Source organism: Lasioglossum baleicum, chromosome 17 (genome assembly GCF_051020765.1).
Source record: "Lasioglossum baleicum chromosome 17, iyLasBale1, whole genome shotgun sequence".
NCBI classification, from domain to species: domain Eukaryota; kingdom Metazoa; phylum Arthropoda; class Insecta; order Hymenoptera; family Halictidae; genus Lasioglossum; species Lasioglossum baleicum.
Genome location: NC_134945.1, coordinates 6,299,941 through 6,317,103, shown reverse-complemented (window position 1 = coordinate 6,317,103; position 17,163 = coordinate 6,299,941). Strand labels below are relative to the sequence as shown.

The 17,163-nt window shown below is 36.6% G+C and overlaps 1 protein-coding gene across 4 annotated transcripts in view; it reads right to left on the bottom strand.

Moving 5' to 3' along the window:
• The window catches only part of LOC143217609 (uncharacterized), a 380,663-nt gene that overhangs the window by 345,918 nt on the left and 17,582 nt on the right, over nucleotides 1-17,163 (bottom strand). The gene's annotated exons all lie outside the window — the stretch shown is intronic.

Sequence of the window (17,163 nt, the reverse complement as noted above, 5' to 3'; positions counted from 1 at the left end):
ACTGAAACCTTGTTCTAGATACAAATTGCATAAACTTCTGCAGTCTATTCATTACAAATGAATCAAATTTTATGTCGCCGAAAAAGAAACGCGTAACATTCATATTTGTCAGACTCTTTGATCAAATCTTCACGACGAGTCCCATTCGTTTATATACGGCGAGGGGTTGAAACGAACACCCTGTATATTTGCTATCGACGTCGATATTTTAACTTTTCCATAAGCTAAACGGTACACAGAAACGTTCCTCGAAACGTTCGAATATCTACATTTAGTTGCAAGTTTTTCTTTCCGTGTGTTACAAAACAACGGAAGTGCTTCCGCGCAGCCAGCTTGTACATTCAGAAACTTGTAACACATTCTCGGAATGTAAAGAAAAACTTCTCGAAACATTTACGAGCCAAGCATGAAGGTTTGAAAGTAGCGGAGACGACGAAGTGGCAGTAGAACTGGGATACACGTTTGCACTTTGTAAAGAGACGTTTTGAAAATACGGAGAAATGTTCGTGCACGTTCGTTCGCGCGGGGAGGCGCAATGAAACGGTAAATTTTCCAATTCTATTTTCACAAGCTTCACACGAATGTTCTTAACTAGCGAGTCCTTTGTAGAATTTCAATGTGCAGAAGAAGAAGAAGAAGCAATGTATTTAGAAGTTCAATGTTCAATTTATTTAAATGGGAAGACAATTTTTATGTCGTGAACGTTTCCACGTCTTTGAAATTTTCGTTATTGGCCCCCAGCTATAAAACTTTTAAAATATCTCGTTAACTATTAGATTTAGGACGTACAAGGAAATATACTCAATGGAGTATTGAATTCTTCCTAAATCTAATAGTTAACGAGATATTTTAAAAAATTTTTTAGCTGGGATAATACCGAAAATTTCAAAGACGTGTTTGGTCAACTTGTATAAATTATATACGCTCCGGAAATTTCATTCAAATTGGTTAATTGGTTCACGCGTTATAAACGATCAAAAGTGGTAATTTTTAGTGTAACATAAAGTAGCAATTTTTACCACTTTTGATCGATTATAACTCGTAAACCAATTAAGCAATTTCAATGAAATATTCGGAGCATATATAATTTATACCAGTTGACAAAACACATCTTTTGAATTTTCGTTATAGTACCAACTAAAAAAATAGTAAAAATTGATTTTTACAACTTTTTAGCTGGGTCAATAACGAAAATTGTCAATTTGTATAAATTATATACGCTCCGGAAATTTCATTGACATTTGTTAATTGGTTCACGAGTTATAAACGATCAAAAATGGTAAAACTCGCCACTTTATGGTACACTAAAAATTACCACTTTTGATCGTTTATAACTCGTGAACCATTCAACCAATTTCAATGAAATTTTCGGAGCATATATAATTTATACCAGTTGACCAAACACATCTTTAAAATTATCGTTATTGGCTAAAAACCGCGATGGAAGCGTGGCAGAAGGGGAAACTAGAGGTGGAACCAAAACTCTTAACAAATGAAAACCAGATGATTGAAATAACGGAATTAAAAGAAGGGAGGAAGAATTATTAAACGAAAGACAGTTCGCAAAAAAGAAACGAATTCTCACCGTTGACCGTAGTTAATCAAACTCGATATCGGTCCGGAAGTCCCAGAAATCGCGGAAAATTAATCACTCCGGTGACATTTCCCGGACGGCGAATCAAGGGGCTCGTGAAATCCTCTCCTAATACGGTCTTTGTAGCAGCGCCGACAAATGGGACAGGAAAATTCTCCACTGTATCCGGGGTCTGTCCCGCCATCGACGAAGAGGAAACAAGAAGAGAAGAATCGAACCGTGACTGTTCGTCAGAAGTGCACAAGAGCAGAGTGCACTATCGGCCTCGTGGAACACCGAGAGAGAGAGCTCGATATATGGACGATCGACGCGACGTAGTTCGCAGACTATAGAACCACAGCGGAACCCGACCGAATGGAACGAAAGTACCAGAAGAAACGGAAAGACAGAGAAAAAAACGGTGGCAAAAAGAGGATACCGGCCCGGGGCAAATCAACGACAAAGTTCTAAAGAGGTCGAAATAAAATCGAGGGGAAAACCAGCCCCGTGATCCTCGGCGTCTCCTCTCCTCGCGAATCTTTTCCCACCGAGGCTGGCCGCGCGCCCGCTCGCGAATCCCTTCCGTGTGAGAAAACAGAAAAGGTTTACCGTGCAAACACGTGTTCAAGGTCAGTACCTAAGGGACTGCCACTGCTTTCCATCCAAGGATGTTCAACTACGAGAACATTTGGTTTGCTATAAAACAATAAGAAGACTACCTTGTCTCGACTGTTATTTGAATTATCGATAAACGAGGATCCTCATGCAAATTCAACGTTTTAAGGGCTGATTGGCGAACGCGAGACTTATACTTGCAAGCTTTCTTTTTCAGAGAGTGTTTAAGAACGCAAAGAACTGAAGATCGAAGTTTCGATCGTGTAGGATCAATGGTTCAGGAGTTATGGCTGCTTAAAATTGAGCATTTTCAGTGTTTTTGACGGATAAGAGAAAAATCCTCAACTTTAAGCAACCATAACTCCTGAACCATTGATCCTACAGGATCGAAACTTGGATCTTCAGCTCTTTGCGTTCTTAAACACTCTCTGTAAAATACTTACACATTTTCTGCTGGAAACATTTTTTCTTGTATTACTAAAAACAACGGAGATATTTTCGGTTGAAGTCTTAGGTGCCTCACCCTTTATTACATGAGGCAAAACACAATATCGACATTATGAAATAGTTAATGGCCCTGAACTAACCATCTCGGCGTAAAAAGAAATGTAGGTAACCTACTCCGAATAAGAAACGCGAATGATTCATTTAATACCCAACGCAACAAAGATGCCGGGAGTGAAAAACGTATAATTCAGTTTGAAAATTCGCGAAAATTCCAAGGTAATTCTCCCACGCAATACGAATATGTAGTATTACCTACAGACGAGTATAAAACAGTATAAAAGCAGACAGGGTTGAAGATTTATTTGATAAAAGTAATACACGGTGTGAACATCATATTCCAATTATTTTAGAACCGGTACGAGTCGTTCATTTCGATGCTGTCCAGTCGTGGTTGGAAGTGAACCAACACGAACGAAGAGGACTTAATCTATTCAGCAATTCCATTATCCGGGGTGGCGCGCCTAGAACCTCTCACGACCATCTTCCGATATTTGCTCATACATAAAAACAGCAGGAACCACAACAAATAGAAACAATCACCGGCGTGATTCCGTGGAGCGTGAAATCGAAGCATTGTCCGGTCGTTGAACCAGAAGAGCTTCTCCTTGAGAGATAGGATTCGTTCTCGGGGGCGAGGAATTCTCGAAACACCATAAAACCCTGTTAAAGTAACAGAGAACGTATAAATGGTCTCCTTACTTTCATTGCTTCTTGGTCGAATAAAATGAATATATATTAATTATTAAATAAGATTCAATTTTGTTCCACTTCCTTGAAGTTCGTCAGATTGCGCAAAACATTTCCTATAAATTCTAACGAACGGCGAGAAAATTCGGAGAAAAAGTGGGGCGAAGTTTGTGAATTAAGGTCTCGTTAATTTTCACAAGCCAGGATTTTTATTAACCCGCGCGCGAAATGCCTGCGCCCGAGCAGACAGTTTGTAACGCGTTCGTTTCCGGAACGCGGCATTAAATTCCGAAATTCAAAACACACTGAATTACGGCGGCCGTGCTAAATAAAAGTTTGAAATTCCGCCGCCCTCCGGGGAGAATGGTTCGCGGAAATTTATTTAACAAACAATGGAGAGAGCGCAAGCTCGTGGTTACTGGGGCCTCGAGGATATCCAGCATTCTTCCGTGGCCGAATATTTTTGCAACTTCATCCGCGGTATAAATGTCGGTGTCGCAATTAATGAGCTACAGGTGCAGGGTGCATCGGGGGACGGGCGAAGTTCCGACGCGGCTGCTGCTGCTCTGTAACTAAATAAAGTTATCACTCAAAGGGTGTTTTTAGCAGCGATGTAGGACCACCCGGGGTCCTTGGTGTATCATTCCGCGCGGCGGCGAAATAATTCAGTAGGGCGCACGAGAAGAACATCCCTCCCAGATTCACGAACTGTAACGCGAACTTCATTACGACCCGGACAAAATCTCCGCTAATTATGCAAATGCTCTGAGTCGCGCGGTCGAAGCATTCATGTTTTACGCTGAATACCTCGGCCAACGTTGCCTACGCTCTCCGCAGCTAGCGAACTACGCGAACTTTCAAAGGACGTTATGGGGAATCTGGGTTTCATCGATCTGTGTGTGTCGGTTACTTGTTCGAACCTTAGAGACTGTACAAGGTGCCGCGGAAATTTCAGATTTCTTTAAATACGACGATTCCCAAGGTCATTTCGAATCAGTTTTCCCTTTGCGGAAATGTTCTACGCGGCTTTGTGCAGGAGTTATTAACGAAAATGTTTCAGGCAGAAAATGTGTAAGAATTTCAACAAATTCCCTTGAAACAATTGAAAATCGATAATGAACGCTGTTTCAGAGAGTGTTTAAGAACGCAAAGCGCTGAAGATCGAAGTTTCGATCCTGTAGGATCAATGGTTCAGGAGTTATGGTTGCTTAAAATTGAGCATTTTCAGTGTTTTTGACGAATGAGAGAAAAATCCTCAACTTTAAGCAACCATAACTCCTGAACCATTGATCCTACAGGATCGAAACTTGATCTGCAGGTTCTCCGGGTACAAATCTACTGGATTACATACCAAACACGTAATAATTTATAGAAGAAAGGCACAAATTTTGATTATTATTTCGGATACAGTAATTAATACTGAAACCTTATTCTAGAGACCTTACCAACGTCGAATTCGACTTTATGTGAGACGGTTTGAGATCGATCGAAGAGCCAAAATACGAGCACGAGGTCGATTCAGCGACGCGAGGCAGGGCCGGAAAGAAATACAACGGAGCCCGGGTTACGAAGACGAAAACGAATGTCTCGAGGACAATTGGCCGACGTGCAAGATGCGCTTTATTTCGCGGCATTTGGCGCCCCCTCCACCGAGATGTAAATTCAACGACTTTTAAGGACGTTCCCGCGGGGCTATTACAATATATCTCCGGGGCCGTGCACCAGGATAGCGTCGCGTCGCGCGTCGGTGGTAACGTACCTCCTCCTGCGGGGAAAATGTAATATGCTCCGCGGACCAAGCCAGCCCGACTCGACCGTAGTTTCTTAATTTCATTTTCGCCCCGTACTGCCAGAGCGTGGACTTCAACAGCGCACCGTCTCCGACCGTCTGTCTCTCGCATTTCGGGGTGTCTCCTCGGTTTTTTTTATTTTTTCGCATTTACGGAATAGTCCGCGTACTACACTGTCGCGAATTTTACGCGGACTTTGAATGAACGCTGGCAAGACGGGAAACGCTGGTTGCTGTTGCCACGTCCTTAATTCCACCATTTTCATACCCTATTCAGAACCCCACCACGCTGACTCGGAACCGACAAATTTTTACTCGTTAGAAACTGTCGCCATAGATCAGTCTGTAAATAAGCTTTTCAAATTATCCTGCGGATTTCTTCGTTCTATTCAGGGCCGGCCATCTGGGGGGTGCGGCGGATGCTATGCACCGAGGACCCGCGATTGAGAGGGACCCAACACGATCAAGAACTGAAATCATGTAACTTTTCTGAAGTAATTAATGTATTAGCTTCAATTTCAACTTCAATTTTTCAATTTCAATTCGTTAATTTCAATATCAACCCTTCAACTTCAATTTTTCAATTTCAATTCGTTAATTCCAAATCTACAATTTCATTTTCAACGTCAATTTTTCAACTTCAATTTCTACTCTTTCATTTCAACTTCAATTTTTCAATTTCAACTCCTCAATTTCAATTTTTCAATTTCAATTTTTCAATTTCAATTTTTCAATTTCAATTTTTCAATTTCAATTTTTCAATTTCAATTTTTCAATTTCAATTTTTCAATTTCAATATGAACCCTTCAATTACAACGTCAATTTTTCAATTTCAACTTCAATTTTTCAATTTCAATTCGTTAATTTCAAATCTTCAATTTCATTTTCAACGGCAATTTTTCAATTTCAATTTCAACTGTTTGATTTCAACTTCAATATTTCAATTACAACGTCAATTTTTCAATGTCAACTTCAATTTTTCAATTTCAATTCGTTAATTTCAATATCAACCCTTCAACTTCAATGTTTCAATTTCAATTCGTTAATTCCAAATCTGCAATTTCATTTTCAACGTCAATTTTTCAACTTCAGTTTCTACTCTTTCATTTCAATTTCAATTTTCCAATTTCAATTTTTCAATTTCAATTTTCCAATTTCAATTTTTCAATTTCAATTTTTCAATTTCAATATCAACTCTTCAACTGCAATTTCAACTTCAATTTTTCAATTTAAATTCGTTAATTTCAATTTTAACATCAATTTTTCAATTTCATCTTCAATTTCAATATCAACTCTTCAACTTCAGTTTCAATTTCAATTTTTCCATTTCAACTATAATTTCAATTTCGATTTTAACTCTCCCATTTCAACTTTGATTTCAGCTCTTATACTTTTTTCGAAATGGCAGGTCTTCAAAGTATTCAATTTTTGCCCATTCCGGCGAAAACGGGCCTCGCTTACGAATTTTTATCTCGGGAACTGTCTATCCGATTGGGCTACATTTTTTTTTGGTTTATTCAGACAGGATTGGGCTATTACGAAACAATTTTTTCATCCTCGAAAATCAACTTTATAATGTCGAAAATAATGTCAAAATTTTAATCACTCCGGCCCCTCATCGAAAAAAGAATTTGCTTAAATTGTTCGACATTATAAAGTTGATTTTCGAGGATGAAAAAATTATTTTGTAATAGCCCAATCCTTTCCGAATAAACAAAAAAAAATGTAGCTCAATCGGACAAACAGTTCCCGAGATAAAAATTCGTAAGCGAGGCCCGTTTTCGCTGAAATGGGCAAAAATTGAAAAATTTGAAGTCTGCCATTTCTAAAAAAATTCGAAACCGGCAAATTGATGACTTAAACCCGCCCTAATTTCACATGGAGTACAATTTGGCATGGAATGACCCCATCACGTTACGAGACCCACCCTGTACATTAAGAAACTTTGAATTTAAGCCGGGTTTTCACAATTCTTGGAGCTTCCGTTCGTCTCTATCCAGGTATGCGAACGGTAAAGGTAATTTCGAAACAACGTATCCCGACAATGAGCCTTTCAAGAATTTTTCTCGCTGGCAGGGCGACCGCCCTAAGGAATTCCCGAGACTGACGCATAACCCGTATCTACGTGCTCCTTGGACATTCCAAGTGTCCATATGGCACCGTTTTGTGGCTACGGCGAAAGCGGAAACGGAAATCCCGGGTATGAAAACACAAGAAATATGAGACCGGGAAATCTCGGTAGAATTCGTGTCTAGTTAAATATTAAGCCGCATCCACCGCCACACGTTTCCCGACACAATTTCTCCATACTTGAAAATCATGTTAACAAACGTGCAATACGTGACAACTTCCTTGCCCATTTTAGAACTAAAAATTCTCGTGGAAATTCAAACCTTTACGAAGCAATCTGTCAAAGCTGAGGTTTAAATAAACATTCATTAGTCTCTGTCCAGGGAAATTATTTTACCGCGATACTATTATAAAAAAAAACATTAAACCGACTTCGAAAAAACGCACTAAAATAATTCACTAAAAAGTATAAAATAATTTCCATTTAATTGATGTGAATTCACGGGAACTTAAATACGATACAAACTTTTCCTGAGGCGGCGCAAAATTGAACATTTTCGACACTGGAAATTACGAAAATCCTTTAATTTTTCTACATGCTTTCACTTATTAATTAATGTATCTTTTGCCGAAAGGAATAAATACTAAATAATGAATAAAACATAGTTATAATAATAAAAGAAAATAGATATAAGAATAAATACAGAATAAAAATAAAAATAAAAATAAGAATAAAAATTAGAATAAAAAGAAATATAATATAATAATAAATACAGAATAAAAATAAAAATAAAAATTAGAATAAAAAGGAATATAACAATATATAAATACAGAAGAAAAATAAAAATTAGAATAAAAAGAAATATAATAATATATACATACAGAATAAAAATAAAAATTAGAATAAAAAGAAATATAATAATAAACACAGAATGAAAATAAGAATAACAATTAGAATAAAAAGAAATATAACAATATATAAATACAGAATAAAAATAAAAATAAAAATTAGAATAAAAAGAAATACACATAATAATAAATATAAGAAAAAAAAAAATTCGATTTAACACTTCACCCTAAAAATACCAAAATTACTTTCTTGCCAACCCAATATTTTTGTCATTTGATTAAGTGGAAAATGCATAATGCAAAACTCTCGTGACATTAATTCATACTTCCGCGTTTATTCCGGAACGTACTAAGCCATTCATTGTTAAAATGTGCACGTAACTACGAAATTTTTCATTTCCGTTACGGCCATCTTGTTCGTACGCCTCGACGAATTTTGAATTTCGTTCCGAGCACGATAAATTTATTAATATATAATCGAATATCGAGCATCACGGAAATAATAATCGGACGGGAATGAGAATTCTGCGATGGATCGCGATTTAATATTGCATTTGTTATTCAAGTACATCGGTAAATATTATCGTCGACGTTTTCCGGAAATAATACAACCATTTCCCAACACTTGAACTGTGGTCGTTGCGATTTTATACAAATTCCAAGAAACTTTCGTGTAGATATCGCGAATGAATAAGGTTAGGTTAATCTCATATTATTTTATTAATGCAATGGATTTACATCCGTTCAGGAAAAGCGTATTCTGTAAATATGAAGATCACAAATAATTTCGCATTGAATTCGTCGTTATGGAATCCCGATTACGCGGAATGGAATCAGAATCTCGAAAATATTAATCAAACCAGTTTCATCATGTTTCATACACTTATACAGGGGGTCTACAAAATTTTGTTTAATTCCTATCAAGTAAAAATGATTTATAATCAAGTACTGTATACGCTCTGAAAATTTCATGGAAATTGGTTAATTGGTTCACGAGTTATAAACGATCAAAAGTGGTAAAACTTGCCACTTTATGGTACACTAGAAATTACCACTTTTGATCGTTTATAACTCGTAAACGAATTAACCAATTTCAATGAAATTTTCGGAGCATATATAATTTATACCAGCCGACGAAACAAATCTATGAAATTTTCGTTATTGGCTAAAAAAAGTCGTAAAAATCAATTTTTTCTATTGATTTTCACAATTCCGACCAAATGAATTTTTCCAACATATTTTTTAGACGTCATTTACTGAACTAATCCTTCTAGTCTTGCAGAGAAATTGATGTCGTTTGGTCCATTCATAAAAAAGTTATTCTGATTTAAAGTGTGTGCGATCACTACACTGCGGATTTGATACATTTACGACAAAAATGAGTAGATGCAACTGAAAACAGTAACGGTGCGCACGTTTATTTTCGTAACAAATAATCTCCACAAGTATCACTTTTCCTTAGATTGTTAACCAGTCGTGACCCACTCGGTAAATGTAATGGCAACAATTTTATCTTGCCCGTACTATTCTCGGTCCTCGTGCAGGGTCAGTGCGTCGGCGGAACACGATTGTCGAGAAGAAAAAGCCGAAAGATACAGCGCTCTCCACGTTCCTCGGAACAAAAAAGAATTATAATGCCGTGACTCTACGGAGAAGAGAGCGGGAAAGAAAGATGTCGCGGCAAAAAGCTTGTAGAACGAAAAGATGGTCGAGATATACATGGGACCCGAGGAAAATTAGAAAAATGAAACGGGAGGTACAAATCCCGCGGAACGAGAAAAAGTGCCAGCGAATGTAACCCAAATAACGGGACGTGAGATTTCGCAAATTTAGAGAAGCGAAATGAGTAAGTCGAAGATATGGCTGAGGCGGTTGAAAAAGTTCCGGATGGAAATGGAAACCGGGAAGAGCAAATTGGACCTGATGAAATGGGTGTCGAATCTAAAAGGGAACGCAGAAACAGAAGACACTAGTGAGGAAAAAGGTAAAAACGACATTTTTAAAAAAAGAATAAAACTTCATGGACGAAGCAGTAAATATCATATCAAATAATCTTATTTTATGATCCTAGATTGTGTGATCTAATTACAACTAAAGAAATTTAGATTCTCTGAGCTGAAATAATTTTGAAAAATCAAACGTGATTCAAAGTAGTAAAAAGAAACGAGTATTCAACAATATAACAGTTCTAATTTAGTTCGTTTAGAGCAGGGGTCGACAAACTTTTTTTTAGGAAGGGCCAGATATGGTAAAAAGTTTAGGCTCGGCGGGCCAAGTAAACATGAAGATATGAATGGGTAATTTTCCCATAGAGCAAAAAAACGTTTATTTTTTTATATTATGAAGTGTGTGATACTTTTACATAATGCTTATACAAGTTTTATTAGTGAACTTTGAGCGCGGATGTCTCGGAAACTATACGAGATAGCGAAAAACTGAATAGAATCAATCTTATGGCACATTTTGTCAGCTTTAATTTTGTATGGAATGATCTTATCGCTAGGATGCATAGTTTCCGAGATATCCGTGCTCAAAGTTCACTAATTGTGCTGAAGAGTTAACTTCACAATTAGTGAACTTTGAGCGCGGATGTCTCGGAAACTATACGAGATAGCGAAAAAATGAATAGAATCAATCTTATGGCACATTTTGTCAGCTTTAATTTTGTATGGAATGATCTTATCGCTAGGATGTATAGTTTCCGAGATATCCGCGCTCAAAGTTCACTAATTGTGCTGAAGAGTTAACTTCACAATTAGTGAACTTTGAGCGCGGATGTCTCGGAAACTATACGAGATAGCGAAAAAATGAATAGAATCGATCTTATGGCACATTTTGTCAGCTTTAATTTTGTGTGGAATGGTCTCATCGCTAGGATGCATAGTTTCCGAGATATCCGCGCTCAAAGTTCACTAATTGTGCTGAAGAGTTAACTTCACAATTAGTGAACTTTGAGCGCGGATGTCTCGGAAACTATACGAGATAGCGAAAAACTGAATAGAATCAATCTTATGGCACATTTTGTCAGCTTTAAATTTGTATGGAACGGTCTTATCGCTAGGATGCATAGTTTCCGAGATATCCGCGCTCAAAGTTCACTAATTGTGCTGAAGAGTTAACTTCACAATTAGTGAACTTTGAGCGCGGATGTCTCGGAAACTATACGAGATAGCGAAAAAATGAATAGAATCAATCTTATGGCACATTTTGTCAGCTTCAATTTTGTGTAGAATGGTCTTATCGCTAGGACGCATAGTTTCCGAGATATACGCGAAAACCGAAAAAGGGGACCTTCTATGTGCCCCCCTGCACTCCGCTTACCTCCTAGGAGTGGAGACTTTTAGTATGTTTACCTCCTCGCTAGTCCAAACAAAGACCCAAAGTTAAAAATTGTATTCCTTCCATTTCTCTGTACAACTTTTCGTTGACTGGGCTAAATAGCGCGTAATTTGATTTAATTTTCACACTGAAAAACACTGAAAAATGCTCAACTTTAAACAACCATAACTCCTGAACCATTGATCCTACAGGATCGAAACTTGGATCTGCAGGTTCTCCGAGTACAAATCTACTGGATTACATACCAAATACATCATAATTTCGTAGGAGAAAGGCTCAATAATTTAACATGTTCTAATTGCAACTAAACAATGTATATTCTCTGAGCTGAAATAATTTTGAAAAATCCAACATCTCTCGAACTAGTAAAATGGAAAGAGTATTCAATAATGCAACAGTTATAATTTAGATTGTTTAGAAAATACATAGGTATCAGTTGAGAGATTGCTATATCATTCACTGTGTACTACTAGCCTGGAATAGGTCATAGGCCAACAATTGCAAATTGACGATTGGTGATCAAGCCGTAGTATCAGGATGCACACCCATTCGAAAATTATCCACGTGTTACGAACTCTATCACATCAATCCCACTCAATAAACGCAACGAGCGCGATCGCTTTGCCGTCCTGCGTCCGAATAATTTCACGTTCATTAAGTAGGCCGTGAATCGACCGTGTTGCTATTGCTCTTCCGAGAATGTATCATTTCGCATTATAAATCTCATTTCTCCGTAATTACGCTAATTTCGTTAGTAATTGCTTCGACGTTCTTACAATTTCTTACTATATTATAATCCTTTCAAACGACTACATAATGTTTTCTTCGACTACTTCAAAATAAAGTATAAAAATTGTGGACTCCAGATTCAATGAAATATAGTCAATAACTATTTAATTTACTAAACAAAAAATTAGTTAATAATTGTATACAGCCAGTGTCGGGCAAATTTTATTTTAAATAATAAATAAACGTGTGTTTTTGATTGCAAATAAAACCAAAAACTTTTTATTTAAATAAATTATTATTTCTTATTTTATAGATTATTTAATCTAATCATCTTAATCTTAAGAAGATTATTTATTATTTGGATTGAGGTGGAAATCAAATAAATAGTTTTTGGTCTTCTCTTATTTCTTGTGTACTTTTTTTATACAATGAACAGGTGCGCGTTTTTTGTCTGCTATAGCAAACTTTTCAATAAAAAGATACAATTTAATTTATTATTTGTCAATACAAATAATAATTGAAATTCTATTTGTAAATAACAATTAACTGTATTATTTTAAATAATTCATTTAGACTTGCACAAATAATAAATACCTTGTTATTTAAAATTTTATTTAAATAATTATTCACCTAAATAAATTTATTTATTGCCCAACACTGTGTGTACAGTGTTGAAGCTTTCTAGTAAAAATTTGTTTACTTCAAATGAAAAAATTTGGACGTTTATTCATTGTTAATTGAATAGAGAATTACTGTTAATTTGTACAGAACACTAATTGGTCTAACTAAGAAAAGATTTAAAATATGGACAGACAGTATTAAGTAATGACTAGACTGCGGATCTCTATGCAAAATAAAAAATGTTTGCATTGATTGCAAAACACAGGAGCCAAATAGAAATTTCTCTTTCATCTTTTAATCGTTTTATTAAGCTGAAATTAATACACAGATGTCCTTTTAATCTTCTTAATTCGTTCTGTGCTTCAAATTATACGTGGCCATTTTTCTCACAAATCCATAAAATCCGCAGTCTAGTAATGACAAATAAAAAATCGGGAAGAGTAATTTAAGCCGCTGTGCGCAGTATATATAGTAATATAGCCATCATACTTTCGAAAATATCGAACCATAAAACAGTGCGTTGCTTCTACACGGAATGAGGGAAGACCGCGATTGTCTGAGTTACGAAACTTCGAACTGGAAATGTGCGCAACGGAATAAAAAAAAAAAGAAGAAATGCACGCGACTCGAATATCCACAATTGACGGGGTCGTGAATAGTAACATGTACAAACACAGTGACACATTTTTCAGGAAATACGATACGCGCGCGCGCGGGAAAGCTTATTTTTTTATTTATTTGGAAAATATCTCGCGCACGGAATACAATTGTCGAAACGAAACATTTATCCCAAGCAAACTGGAGACCGTCGCACTAAATTGAACGCGTAGCGCGTTGTTTTGTCAAAGAATAAAAAAAATATATAAAATTTCGAAATGGATTCAAACATATTTACATGACCCGGTGTGCACCACATGGAGAGTTTGTCGGCGCGAAACACGCATGCAAGCAAACACAGTTGTTCCAAATAACGAAAGGCATTTCTACCAACCACTCGAAACACATTTAATGCGAATTCTTGTCTAAATTTTAGTCGGTCATTTTGTTTTTCAATTTTCCCAGTTCATATTCGTGATCAGTGACCCCAAAAACCCCATAAAGATCATTTTCCAAGCAGACCTAACCATTTCTTAATGTATGTGTCCGCCATATTGGATCCGCCATTTTATTATTTGGAATTTCAACTTCATATTCGTAATCAGCGACCCCGAAAACCCCCGAGTACGAATTTTTGAGTGCATTCAAGTATGTTTAGAGGTTTCGGCCGGTTTTTTTGCGATTTAGGGCCACTGTGTATCGGTGTGAACCACTACTAATCCAATTACGAAACTTCTTTATTTTTCATTATTTTTTTATGGGACTTTCGCCAACTTGTTTGTGGCATTTTTCTGATTAAAATCACACTAAACACTTTTTTTTGCAACAAAGTTTGAGACAGCTATATTTAATATAATTAGTAAACAAAATTGTTCAAAATAAGAGTAGCAGTAAAGTTGTCCCTGAGTCCAGTACTCGGTGAATTTGTAGGGTATTAAAAAGGGTTAAGTTAGCAAGATACGTTTCAGTCTTTTAATATTCATTTACCGAAGAATAACGTAATGAACGAACGGAACAATCAATGCATTCGAACAACGTATCGGTGACGCATCAATGTACTCTAGTTCACACAATTCCCCTTCCGATGGGTATGAATAATCCCCACTTTATCAGTAGTGCACAACAGTTTGCAGTTTTAGTCGCGAATATGCGTTAAAATCAAAACGGATATCGGAGAAACGTTTAAGCTCGCTGATTTCGATTCGAGCATCAACAGATGTCCGAATATCGTTCCGACGCAAGAAGTATAATTAATTAACCAGCAAACTATGGAGATCCTAGAGATATGAATAGAATGATTTAAAATGTTACATATAGTCTGGTCATTTATTATTGATAGACAGTGGATTTTATGCATTTATAACAAACATAAATAGGTGTAATTTAAAACAGTAAAAACATTAGAAGAATTGATAAATTCTGTCGAATCATTTTTAATTTATTAAAAATATTTTCTATTTCGGGGTGTACTTTCGAAAGCGATAACCCTCCGATTTTGCTGCAGTTTTTGCGAAAGCTAATCCTTGATTACAGAAGAAAGTCCCTAAAAGGATTTTTGGCGACAAAGCCTCGTTTGCCCCCCAGGCCCTTTCAAAGTTTTGACAGTTCTTACTAAATATTTTCGAAAATATTGATTTCAGAGAAAGAAGTTTCGAACAAAAAATGAAGCTCACAAAAAGCTCTACAAAAAAGGTTATATACATTTTTTACGTAAACCTATTATTTTGGCTGTTATGACCCAAAATAACTCGGCGGGGGTCTCTGTCATTTTTTAAAATGTATATATTTTTTTATTTACTTCCGTAAATAATAGGAATTTTGAAAAATACTTCAGATAAAAGTTGTAGACCTCATCAAAATACACATTTCATATTGTATTGATTTTTGTCCTAAAGATTATACTTGCTGAGAAAAATGATAGGTAATTATTCACTTTAATTCACTTTATTTAATATCGTTTTTCTCAAAAACTACTGTCTTTATGACAAAAATCAATACGACATAAAATGTGTATTTCGATGAGACCTACAACTTTTATTTGAAGTATTTTTCAAAATTAACATTATTTACGGAAATAAATGGAAAAGACTACGATTTTCTCATGGTTTTCTCAGGGTTTCCGCCATTACAATAAAATTTGCGCCAATTTTCACCATAATGCAAATATTCTATTAATCAGTATTGTATTAATTGTTACGTTTCTTCGAGCACAGCATTTGAAGTGGAGAATCACCGTGTAGCTTTCCTAGTCCAGTAACACGAGATTAGGTGATTTGCAACTATAGGTGAGCTGGTTGCGGGTCCGAGACCTTATCGCGAACACTATCGAGGAAAGTAGAGACCCTGGGATTACCGACTGTTTTCTCGCTCCAGTTCGCTTTCCTCTGAATGGGTTCCGAGTTAAAGAAGTATTTAGTAGAGTGAGATACAAAGAGGCCGTAAAGCCAGTTTCAGTGGTTAGTGTGTTTCGTAGAATATTTACTTATCGTTCAGTTATCATATAATGCATAAATTATTAAAACATTCTTGAACAATATATCGGTACTGTAAAAATATAAATGTTGTCACTGTAGAACTACCATGTGAAATCTTCATTTTTTCGAATTTTTTTAAGTTTTTGCTTTCTTACAAGCAGGATTTTCAATTTAAAAATCTGGAACCAATTGCAGAGTATGTGTTTGGGTCCTTGGCATGTGTCAGATTTTTCTCAGAATTTCTAAACATCGTTAACTAGGGAAAATAGGCCAAAAACTGGTTTTCCTGTTTTACCCCATAACTACCTTCCAATCAATTCGGCCCAAAGGCACTTTTGACTTTTGACCATCTTATCCATTCGAGTTTTTACTAGTAATCGTTAGGTTGCTGGTGCGACTCCCGCTTCCGACATTTCTTTTTTTTTTTGAAATTGATACTTCCCTCAATTTTAAGCCTTGAAATCTATTATTTATAAGTTATTTTTATTTTTGGATAAGGTCTCCTTCGAATATCTGTAGGAGCCGATTACGGCTGCAGATGGGTCCAATATCGCGGATGGGACGGTCATTTAAAGATCACTTCAAGGTAATTTCAAAGTCATTTCAAGGTTATTTCAAGGTCATTTCAAGGTCATTTCAAGGTCATTTCTAGTAATTTCAAGGTTACTTCAAGGTCTTCAAAGTCATTTCAAGGTTATTTCAAGGTCATTTCAAGGTCATTTCTAGTCATTTATTTCAAAGTCATTTGAAGGTCATGCTGTTATACATGTCTAAATGTATTTTTCGATCAGTCACGATGTCCTTGATAACTCCGAAAAGAATGACCTTCGGTAAAAATATTCTTGCCAGGTATTTGGTCCATTGACACCGTGCACATTATATGCAACAAAGATTTTTTGCAACTGACCTAACCTGAAGAGATATTTAGGTGGCCTTATACTTAGAAGGACCACCATGTATTTCAAGGTCAAAAGTGTTTATTTGTGTTTTCAGGGCATGAACCGCGACAGCATCAGCATCAGCAGGGAGAAGATTACGGTTGTTAGGTGGCACGCGTTAAATTCGAATATCTGTCGGAGCCGATTACGGCTGCAGATGGGTCCAATATCGCGGAAGGGGCGGGGCGGGGCGGGGAGGAATTTACACGCGAGTAGATACGCGGATTGTCCGCGCTTTCGAATCCCGGCGAAAGACGAGCCCCGGTCTGAACAATAGGCAAATGCACTTCCACGAAGCGCGGGACACGTTAAACTGTTGCCAAGCTGCGCGACTCGTTGATTCCGGGAGTCGGGAAACTGCCAGTGGAATGGAGT